The 10,311-nt window shown below is 40.5% G+C and overlaps 1 non-coding gene across 1 annotated transcript; it reads left to right on the forward strand.

Annotated features, from left to right (window-relative positions):
* The first annotated feature begins 4,731 nt into the window (after window positions 1–4,731).
* Window positions 4,732–4,836, forward strand: LOC131826170 (U6 spliceosomal RNA). Its single transcript, XR_009351462.1, has one exon. It is a non-coding gene; the product is annotated as a U6 spliceosomal RNA (small nuclear RNA).
* The last annotated feature ends 5,475 nt before the right edge of the window (window positions 4,837–10,311 follow it).

The following is a 10,311-nucleotide window of genomic DNA, read 5'->3' on the forward strand; positions in this document are numbered from 1 at the left end:
TGTGTGTGTGTGTGTGTGTGTGTGAGTGTGTGAGAGAGAGAGAGAGAGAAAGGGAGGGCACAAGCAGGAGGAGCAGCAGGTAGAAGGAGAAGCAGGTTTCCGCTGAGCAAAGAGCCTGATACAGGACTCGATCCCAGGACCCTGGGATCATGACCTGAGCCGAAGGCAGACACTTAACTGACTGAGCCACTCAGGGATCCCACAGATGGCATTTTTGTTCTTTGTGTTCCCTTTAGCATATGATTATTGTTTTGTGCCTTTGCCTTTGAAATGAAAGTTTGGTTTAACATTAAAAATCAGTTACAATAATTCATTACATGAGCAAAATGAAGGAAAAAAATAACAGCATCTCAAAATATACAGAAGAAGCATTTAATAAATTCGCATCTTCTAATGATAAAAACTTGCAGCAATCTAGAAATAGAACATTCTTCATTTGCTAAAGAGTATCCACAAAATACCTAAAACAACAACATACTTAACGGTGGGCGGTTGAAATCAGAATTGCTATCACCACTTCCTATTAATGTCCCACTGAGGTCCTAGCCAGTACAGCAACACAGAAGTGGAAGCAAAAGGATTGAATAAGGAGAAATAAAAGTCATTACTTAGAGGTCACATTATTATGTAGGTAGAAAATGAAAGGAAACTACATTTAGATTTTATAAAATAATTTAGCCAGGTCATTGGATATAAAATCAAAATAGAAAAATCAGTGGGTTTCTATGTATCAACATCTCTAGAAAAAGATATTTGGAAATTATGCCATTTATAAGAACATCAAAAAAAATTAAGTGCTTGTGACTAAGTAAGTATAAGTAGTGTAAGAATTCTATACACAAAACTGTAAGACATTATTGAGGGAATTAACTAGAATCTAAGTAAATAGAAGGATATACTATGGTCACGGATTGGAAGACAATATTCTGAAGACATTAATTCTACATTAACATCTATCGATCTGTAGATTCAATGCAATCTCTGCAATGTCTCACCAGGACGTATGTATATGATGCTGACTCAGAAAACCCCCAGAAATGCAAATGACCCAAAACAGCCAGGACAGTTTTCAAGAAGAGAAACAAAATGGAGAGCTACTAGTCCAGATGTTAAGACCTATCATAAGGCCACAGTAATTTAGACAATGGTGTTCGTGCAAGGATGGATTGTCATCCAGGGGGATTATAAACATAAAAGTGAAAGGAAAATCAATAAAGTTTAAAGAAAGAGGAGATTTCTATTCTTATAGGAGAATATTTATTTATGTGAGGGCATGCGAATATTTTAAAAAACAACACAAAAATATTACCTATGTAAAGGAAGATATTAGATTTATTATTAAATTAAATATTATTCTCATAGTATATGAAAAGTAAGATCTTCTGTTTTTCAAAAGATATCAGTTCAGAGAATGAAAAGGTAATCCACAGAGTGAGAAAGAAAATTTGCCAAAAAAAAAAAAAAAGTAATTGACAAAAGGGCTCACTTACAGATTGTATAAAGAATTCTTATAAGTCAAAAAGAAAAAGGATGCCTGGGTGGCTCAGGTCATGATCCCAGGGTCCTGGGAAGGAGCCCTGCACTTCTCTCTCTCCCTCTCCCTCTGCCCCCTCCCCCCTCCCCTGCTTATTCACACACACACACACACACACACACACACACGCACGCGCACACACACACTCTCTCTCTCTCTCATAAATAAATAACATCTTTAAAAAAGACAACCTATTTAAAAAAGGGTTTTAAGACTTCACATAAGGGGCGCCTGGGTGGCTCAGTGGGTTAAGCCTCTGCCTTTGGCTCAGGTCATGACCTCAGGGTCCTAGGATCAAGCCATGCATCAGGCTCTCTGCTCAGCATGGAGCCTGCTTCCCCCTGCCTCTCTGCCTACTTGTGATCTTTGTCTGTCAAATAAATAAAATCTTTAAAAAAAGATAAAAAAGGACTTCACATAAAACAATATATAAATGGACAATAAGCATGAAGGGGTGCTTAACCATATTAACTATCAGGAAAATGCAATTTAAAACTACAAGGGGATGGGGTGCCTGGCTGGCTCAGTCCATGGAGTGTGTGACTCTTGATCTTGTGATTGTGAGTTCGAGTCTCATTTTGGGTGTTGGGATTACTGAAAAATAAAATCTCTGAAAAAATGACAAAACTACAAGGGATCCCATTACAGAACACCTAAAATAGAAGGCGGACAACACTGGGTTGGTTGGTGTGATATGAAGCAATGGAAACTCTCACACTTGGCAGTTAGAGGTGTTAGAGTGTCGACTGGTTTGGAAAATTGGTTATTATTTAATAAAGTTGAGCATAGGAAAATCCACTCCTAGTAGATTTTTATTTATTTATTTATTTGACAGACAGAGATCACAAGTAGGCAGAGAAGCAGGCAGAGAGAGAGGAGGAAGCAGGCCCCTTGCTGAGCAGAGAGCCCGATGTGGGACTCAATCTCAGGACCCTGAGATCATGACCTGAGCCGAAGGCAGTGGCTTAACCCACTTAGCTACCCAGGCGCTGCTAGATAGATTTTTTTTTTTTAAAGACTTCCTTTATTTGAGAGAGAGCGTGCATGAGAGAGAGCACAAGCAGGGGGAGAGGCAGGCAGAGGGAGAAGCAGTCTTCCTGCTGAACAAGATGCCCAATGCAGAACTCAATCCCAGGATCCTGGGATTGTGACCTGAGCTGAAGGCAGATGTTTAACCCAAGAAGCCGCTCAGGCATCCCTTTTATTTTTATTTTTTTTCTTTTTAAATTAAAAATTAATTTATTAAAAGTTTACTGTTATTAAAAAAAAACTCTATACTTTTTATAGTCACTTCAGAATGTTTAATGATACCAGTTAATGATATATAAAAGGCTGCAAATTGAAATGGCTGCAAATGTTTACCATGCTTCTTGAAATGGCTGCAAATGTTTACCATGTACTGGCATTAAATTGGTTTGAACTCTTTGGAAAAAATTGCTGTGACTTTAAGTACAGAGATTTCAAATTCCCAGATTAGAAACAAGATTTTTCAGTCAGGAGGAAATTTAGTAAAAGTTCAAGGCCTAAAGGAAATGTTAATAGAAAAACAAAAATACTGTAAAAAGAGGTTTTCCCCCACCCCCAAGTTAGGCTAAAAAAAAAAAAAAAAAAGGTAACCAACCCCACCCCACCCCCAATATCTCTCTTAGAAAAGTCACCCAATCCTGCACATAGGGGATCCCACACAAATACAAGTATTAAGCACAAATGTACACATAGGGTCACGAAAAGCCACAAAAATGCAACAATTTTATTTGTAAACTCATGCAAGTTTTAATAAAATATTAGCGAGCACTCAGTAAAGATAAAAAGAAAAGATGTGATGAATCATCGGGGAAATGCAAATCAAAACCACAGCGAGCTATCATCCCACAGGGTTAGGATGGCTACGGCCCATCCCACACGAAATCCCAGACAGAAGACAGCCGGTACCACCGAAGATGGGGAGAAACTGGAAACTTGTTCACTCCTGGGGGTAATCATGCCAGAGGGGCCCTCGTCATGGCAAGCAGGGTGGAAGCTCCTGGAACATTGAAAACGGAACCACCTTACCATTCAGCAATCCTGCGTCTGGGAGGAAGGGCCCAGATAACTGAAATCAGCATCTCCAAGAGATCCCTGCACCTCTTCGTTGGTTGACCCGTTATTTACAGAAGCAAAGGCGGGTGAATGCATAAAGGACTTGCGGTGTACACGTACAATGGAAAATTGTTCAGCCATAAGTAAGCCACTGATCACATGAAATAAGGCAGACACTAAAGGACAAAGATGATTCCGCTTATAGGAGGGACCTGGTAGTCAACTGTACAGAGAGAACAGGGCAATGATTACGCCAGGGGCTGGTGAGGGGGCGGGGGATGGGGAGTTGGTGTTTCATGGGTATCCGCTTAATGGGTTTCCGTTATGGAGGACGGGTAAATCCTAGAGACCTACCATAAGGCATAATGCATATAGTTAACTATACTGCATTGTATACTTAAAATTTTTATTTTTATACTTTTAAATATTTTTAATTTCTATTTATTTCTATTTTTATACTTAAAGATTTTATTTAGCTAGTTATTTGAGGGGGGAAGCACAAGGAGGGCAGAGGGAGAGAAAAATCTTTTTTTTTTTTAAAGATTTTATTTATTTATTTGACAGACAGATCACAAGTAGGCAGAGAGGCAGGCCGGGAGGTGGTGGGGGGGGGGTGGGCAAAAGCAGGCTCCAGAGAGCCGGATGCAGGGCTCGATCCCAGGACGCTGGGATCATGACCTGAGCCAAAGGCAGAGGCTTTAACCCACTGAGCCACCCAGGAGCCCCTGAGGGAGAAAAAATCTTTAGCACAGGCCACACGGAGCTCAGAGCCCCACGTGGGGCTCGAGTGCACCAGGCTGAGATCATGCCCTGAGCCGAAAATGTGAGTTTCAGTTTGTTTAACTGACCGAGCCACCCAGGTGTCCCCCAAATCTTTTTATTTTATTTTATTTTTAATTTATTTTCAGCATAACAGTATTCATTATTTTTGCACCACACCCAGTGCTCCATGCAATCTGTGCCCTCTATAATACCCACCACCTGGTACCCCAACCTCCCCCCTTCAAAACCCTCAGATTGTTTTTCAGAGTCCATAGTCTCTCATGGTTCACCTCCCCTTCCAATTTCCCCCAAAATCTTTTGAAGAGGATAGCTCTTACAGTAACTATTCTTATCATGCTCACTTGGGCAGACCGTATAGTGAAAGTGTAACAATACAGGGAAGATTAGCATGGCCCCTGAACACGGATGACACGCAAATTCGTGAAGTGTTCCATGTTAAAAAAAAAAAAAAAAAGAATTTCTTATCACACACAAATAAAGAAGAAAAGAGGAAACTTTTAGAAGGGATGGTTAAGCTTTTGAAATTGTGGTGATGGTTCCATGAGTGTTTACTTATCTTTAAACTCATCAATATGTAATAGTAAATGTATACGGCATTTTTGTATCTCAGTCATATCTCAGAGAAAAAAAACAAATGTAGCGTTTTTTTTTAAACCACGAACATAAAGTGAACTCACAATTCTTTGTTAGTTTTTGTTAGTTGGTTTTGTTCCTTTTGGTCGGCAATTTCCATTGTCTGAAGAATAGAAAAAAGATATTTTTATCCTAAAAATGTGCTTGGGCAAATAAATGTCTTTACATGAGATTATCTGTGATTTTATTATTTTTTTTAAGATTTAAATTTTTTTTTTTTTTTTTTTTTTTACTTATTTTACAGACATAGGTCACAAGTAGGCAGAGAGGCAGGCAGAGAGAGAGGAGGAAGCAGGCTCCCCACTGAGCAGGGAGCCGATGCCTGGGCTGGATCACCAGGACCCTGGGATCATGACCCAAGACAAAGGCAGAGGCTTTAACCCACGGAGCCACCCAGGCGCCCCAGATTATCTGTGATCTTATTTATTTTTATTTTTAAAAAGATTTTATTTATTTATTTGAGAGAGAGAGAGCACAAGAAGTAGGAGGGTCAGAGGGAGAAGCAGACTCCCCACCAAGCAGGGAGCCCGATGCGGGACTCGATACCGGGACTCCAGGATCATGACCCGAGCCGAAGGCAGTTGCTCAACCAACTGAGCCACCCAGGCGCCCGTATCTGTGATTTTAAATAAACATTACACATTTAAAAAAAAAAAAAAAAAAAAAAAATCTCATATTGACTGCTGTTCTCACAACAGCCTGGAGGGGGCGAGAGTGGATACAGGCAGAACTGTCAGGCGGCTTCTGGAGGTGAATCGCGGAAGAGCTTTTAGACTCCGACAGGTTGAAACTACACAGGAAGGTGCCTACGGAAATGGACAAAAGAATAAGAACAGAATATGTCATTTCTGAAATAAGTAGAAGAAAAAACTGGAATGAGAAAAAAAAATCCGAGATAAGGCAAGGAGTAAAAGAAATATAGAAAAGGAGGGACAGGGGCACCTGGGTGGCTCAGTCCGTTCAGCATCTGCCGTCCGCTCAGGTCGTGATCCCAGCATCCTGGGACTGAACCCCAGGTCAGGCTCCCTGCTCAGAGGGTGCCTGCTTCTCCCTCTGCCTCTGCCCCTCCATGACCTCGTGTGTGCCCTCTCTCTCTCTCTCAAAGAAATAAATAAAATCTTTTTTTTTTTTTTTTTTAAGGAGGGACAATCAGAAATTACAAAATAAATCCAAACTGATAATTTGCATCATTGGAATGAATGCAGATGATCTAAATCTCCACCACCTGAGAGAGGAGAGGCCAGGCACCGGGGAGCACTGGGAAGGTGGGCTGTCTGGGCTGAGATCCATCCAGTGCCAGTGGGAAATGCACTGCAGAATTTGGAGACCTAGAATGAAAAAAAGTGTAAAGCATCTTATTAATAATTTTATGCGGATTGCACCTTGAAATGATTAACATTCTGGATACATTGCTAAATAACATATAGTATTAAAATTCACTAATTTTTGAGCTCTTAATTGTGGCAGCTAGAAAAGGCTTCAATTACAGAGATGGTTCACATTACATTTATGTTGAACAGCATCATTCTAAATACTCAAATTAAAAGACAAATATTGTCAGGCTAGATAAGAAAACTTAAAATCGGGGCACCTGGGTGGCTCAGTGGGTTAAAGCCTCTTCCTTTGGCTCAGGTCATGATCCCAGGGTTCTGGAATCGAGCCCCACATCGAACCCCACATCGAGCCCCACATCGAACCTCGCATCGGGCTGTCTGCTCAGCAGGGATACTGCTTCTCCCCCCCCCCCCCCCCGCTGCCTGCCTCTCTGCCTACTTGTGATCTCTGTCAAATAAATAAATAAATAAATAAATCTTTGTTAAAAAAAAAAGAAAACTTAAAATCCAGCAACATGTTGTTTACATTTAAATACAAGATGTAACAAGTTGCTAATTAAAGGATGTAAATAGCCAGAAAGAAAGTTGTGTTAGCACTAATGACATACAGCACAAAGTTTAATGGAAATAGCATTACTAGATATAACCGTGAAAATATAACAATTTTAATGTGCATGCACTTAAAAATGGTCTCGTGGGACGCCTGGGTGGCTCAGTTGGTTGGACGACTGCTTTCGGCTCAGGTCATGATCCAGGAGTCCCGGGATCGAGTCCTACATCGAGCTCCCAGCTCCACAGGGAGTCTGCTTCTCCCTCTGACCTTCTCCTCGCTCATGCTCTCTCTCACCTCCTCTCTCTCAAATAAATAAATAAATAAATCTTTTTAAAAAAATGGTCTCGAAATAAATGAAGCAAAAATTGACAGAACTCCTCCACCATGTGGATAGGATGAACTGAGATGTGTTGTTAGAGTAAAATGTTCCACAAAAATTGAAGACCCAGAAGGAAAAAAAGAAAAAAGGAGGAAGAATGTAAAATATCTTGTATTGGGTATTCACTGAAGTGGAAGATTTTAAAAATACCCCTTGTGGCCTCTGGTCGCTCAAGCAGACAAAAAGTAAGAACGTGGATTTGAATAGTACATGAACAAGCTTGATCTCATGCTCACGTATATGGAACATGTATTCAGCCACTGCAAAACACACAGTAAAAAATGCTTAGGGAGCTGGTAGGAATGTAGAATGGTGTAGTCACACAAACCAGTATGGTGACTCCTCAAGAAAGTAAAAATAGAATTACCATTTAATCCAATTTTAGTATATGTGCTGCCGAAGCGAGCACAGAATTACCATTTAATCCAGAAATTCCATTTCTGGGTATTTACCCAAAAGCATTGAAAGCGGGGACTCAGATATCTGCACATACATGTTCATAGCAGGGTTATTCTCAATGGCCACAAAGTGGAAGCAACCCAAGCGTCCATCAACGATGAATGGATAAACAAAACATGGTCCATCCACACAATGGAATATTTTTCAGCCTTAAAATGGAAGGGAATCCTGACACCTGCTACAGCGTGGATGAACTTTGAGAATATGACTCTCAGTGACATAAGTCAGTCACAGGAAGGTCAACCACTATATGATTTCACTCAAATGAAATATTTAGAGTGGTTGCATTCATAGAGACAGAAAACAGAATGGAGATGCCGGAGGTGGGGAGTCATTGTTTCATGGGGACAGAGTCTCAGTCTGGAAAAGATGAAAAATTTCTGGAGGTGGATGTTGGGGATGGTTGCCCAACGGGAATGTGCCTAATATGGGTGAACTTCCCACTTAAAAAACAGTTTAGATGGGTAAGTTTTATGTTGTGTATATTTTACCACAATTAAAGATGCTTAGAGAATCTGACTCTGTCTTTCTTTTTTTTTTTTTAAATATTTTATTTATCTATTTGACAGAGAAATCACAAGTAGATGGAGAGGCAGGCAGAGAGAGAGAGAGAGAGGGAAGCAGGCTCCCTGCCGAGCAGAGAGCCCGATGCGGGACTCGATCCCAGGACCCTGAGATCATGACCTGAGCCGAAGGCAGCGGCTTAACCCACTGAGCCACCCAGGCGTCCCTGACTCTGTCTTTCTTGACCCTCCATCCTTTCTCCCTCCATTTTTTTTTTTAAACCAATCACGAAAAAATCCTGTAGATTTCAGGGATAAGTGTGGGGATTTTGGCACCAAGGAGTAATAAAGAGGCATGAGAAGCCCCAAGCTTATGGAAAGGACAAGCAAAACCAACTACTCCTTGACTAGGGAAAGGGGCAGAAGAAGCAATCAGCTTGAACAACATGGGTTTGGGCTGTGCGAGTCCACTTACAATGCATTCTTTTTTCAATACATGTATCGGAAGCATTTTTGGAGATTTGTGACAATCTGAAAAAACATGCAGATGAACTGTGTAGCCTAGAAATATTGACAAGCTAGGAAGAAGTTAGGTCTGTCAGGAAAGTATAGAATATATATGCAGATTCTGGTCTATCTTACCATTTGCTACCATAACATGTACACAACTCTGTTATAAAATGTTAACATCTATCAAAATTTATGCACATGAACACAGACCACATATGTATGCTATTCACAGTGTATCCTTATGTAGGCATAAGGTGAGTGATGCTTAATATAAAATTACCAATGTATTGTTTTTCTTACTGTTTTATAACTTTGCTTTCAAAGAATTGAAGGAATCGCAAGTCAGCCTATCATCACAGGTGTTTTTTTTTTTTTTAATGCAATAATGTCTCAGATACTGTATCATGAACATGAGAGTAATACTGTCTGTCATTAAAACTTTGTAACAATTCATTCACTAGTGTATAGGCTAGACCACAGTGAGGCAGTGGTTTGGGTTACAGGAGGCCACCACAAAACAATCTTACCACGGCGTCTTTGTTACTAATGCATGAACCATGATCTTCGCAAAGAAATAGGAATTTCTTTTTCATATTATCTTTTCACCTCTGGTGTCTAGTGTTAGTAATATGTACCACATATGCAGTATTTTTTTTTTTATCATATAAAATAACATTGATGGATTTACTGATAGACGATCAGTCTTGTAAAGAGATAATCTAAATTTATGGTATTGATAAATACAGTCCAGGGCTGTACATGTGTTTTCTCTTCCTTATGATTTTCTTAATACCATTTCCTTTTCTCTAGCTTACTTTCCTGTAAGAACACAGTGTGTAATACATAGAACACAGAAAATATGTGTTGATCAATTTTTTATGTTATCAGGAGGCCCAGCGAGAGTAGTCTAGTCATAGTTAAGTTTCTGGGGAGTCAAGTCTCCCAGCGAGAGTAGTCTAGTCATAGTTAAGTTTCTGGGGAGTCAAGTCTCCCAGCGAGGGTAGTCTAGTCATAGTTAAGTTTCTGGGGAGTCAAGTCTCCCAGCGAGAGTAGTCTAGTCATAGTTAAGTTTCTGGGGAGTCAAGTCTCCCAGCGAGAGTAGTCTAGTCATAGTTAAGTTTCTGGAGAGTCATTTCTCCCAGCGAGGGTAGTCTAGTCATAGTTAAGTTTCTGGGGAGTCAAGTCTCCCAGCGAGGGTAGTCTAGTCATAGTTAAGTTTCTGGGGAGTCAAGTCTCCCAGCGAGAGTAGTCTAGTCATAGTTAAGTTTCTGGGGAGTCAAGTCTCCCAGCGAGAGTAGTCTAGTCATAGTTAAGTTTCTGGGGAGTCAAGTCTCCCAGCGAGAGTAGTCTAGTCATAGTTAAGTTTCTGGAGAGTCATTTCTCCCAGCGAGAGTAGTCTAGTCCTTGTTAAATTTCTGGAGAGTCATTTCTCCCAGCGAGGGTAGTCTAGTCATAGTTAAGTTTCTGGGGAGTCAAGTCTCCCAGCGAGAGTAGTCTAGTCATAGTTAAGTTTCTGGGGAGTCAAGTCTCCCAGCGAGAGTAGT

This window comes from Mustela lutreola, chromosome 2 (assembly GCF_030435805.1).
Source record: "Mustela lutreola isolate mMusLut2 chromosome 2, mMusLut2.pri, whole genome shotgun sequence".
NCBI lineage: Eukaryota > Metazoa > Chordata > Mammalia > Carnivora > Mustelidae > Mustela > Mustela lutreola.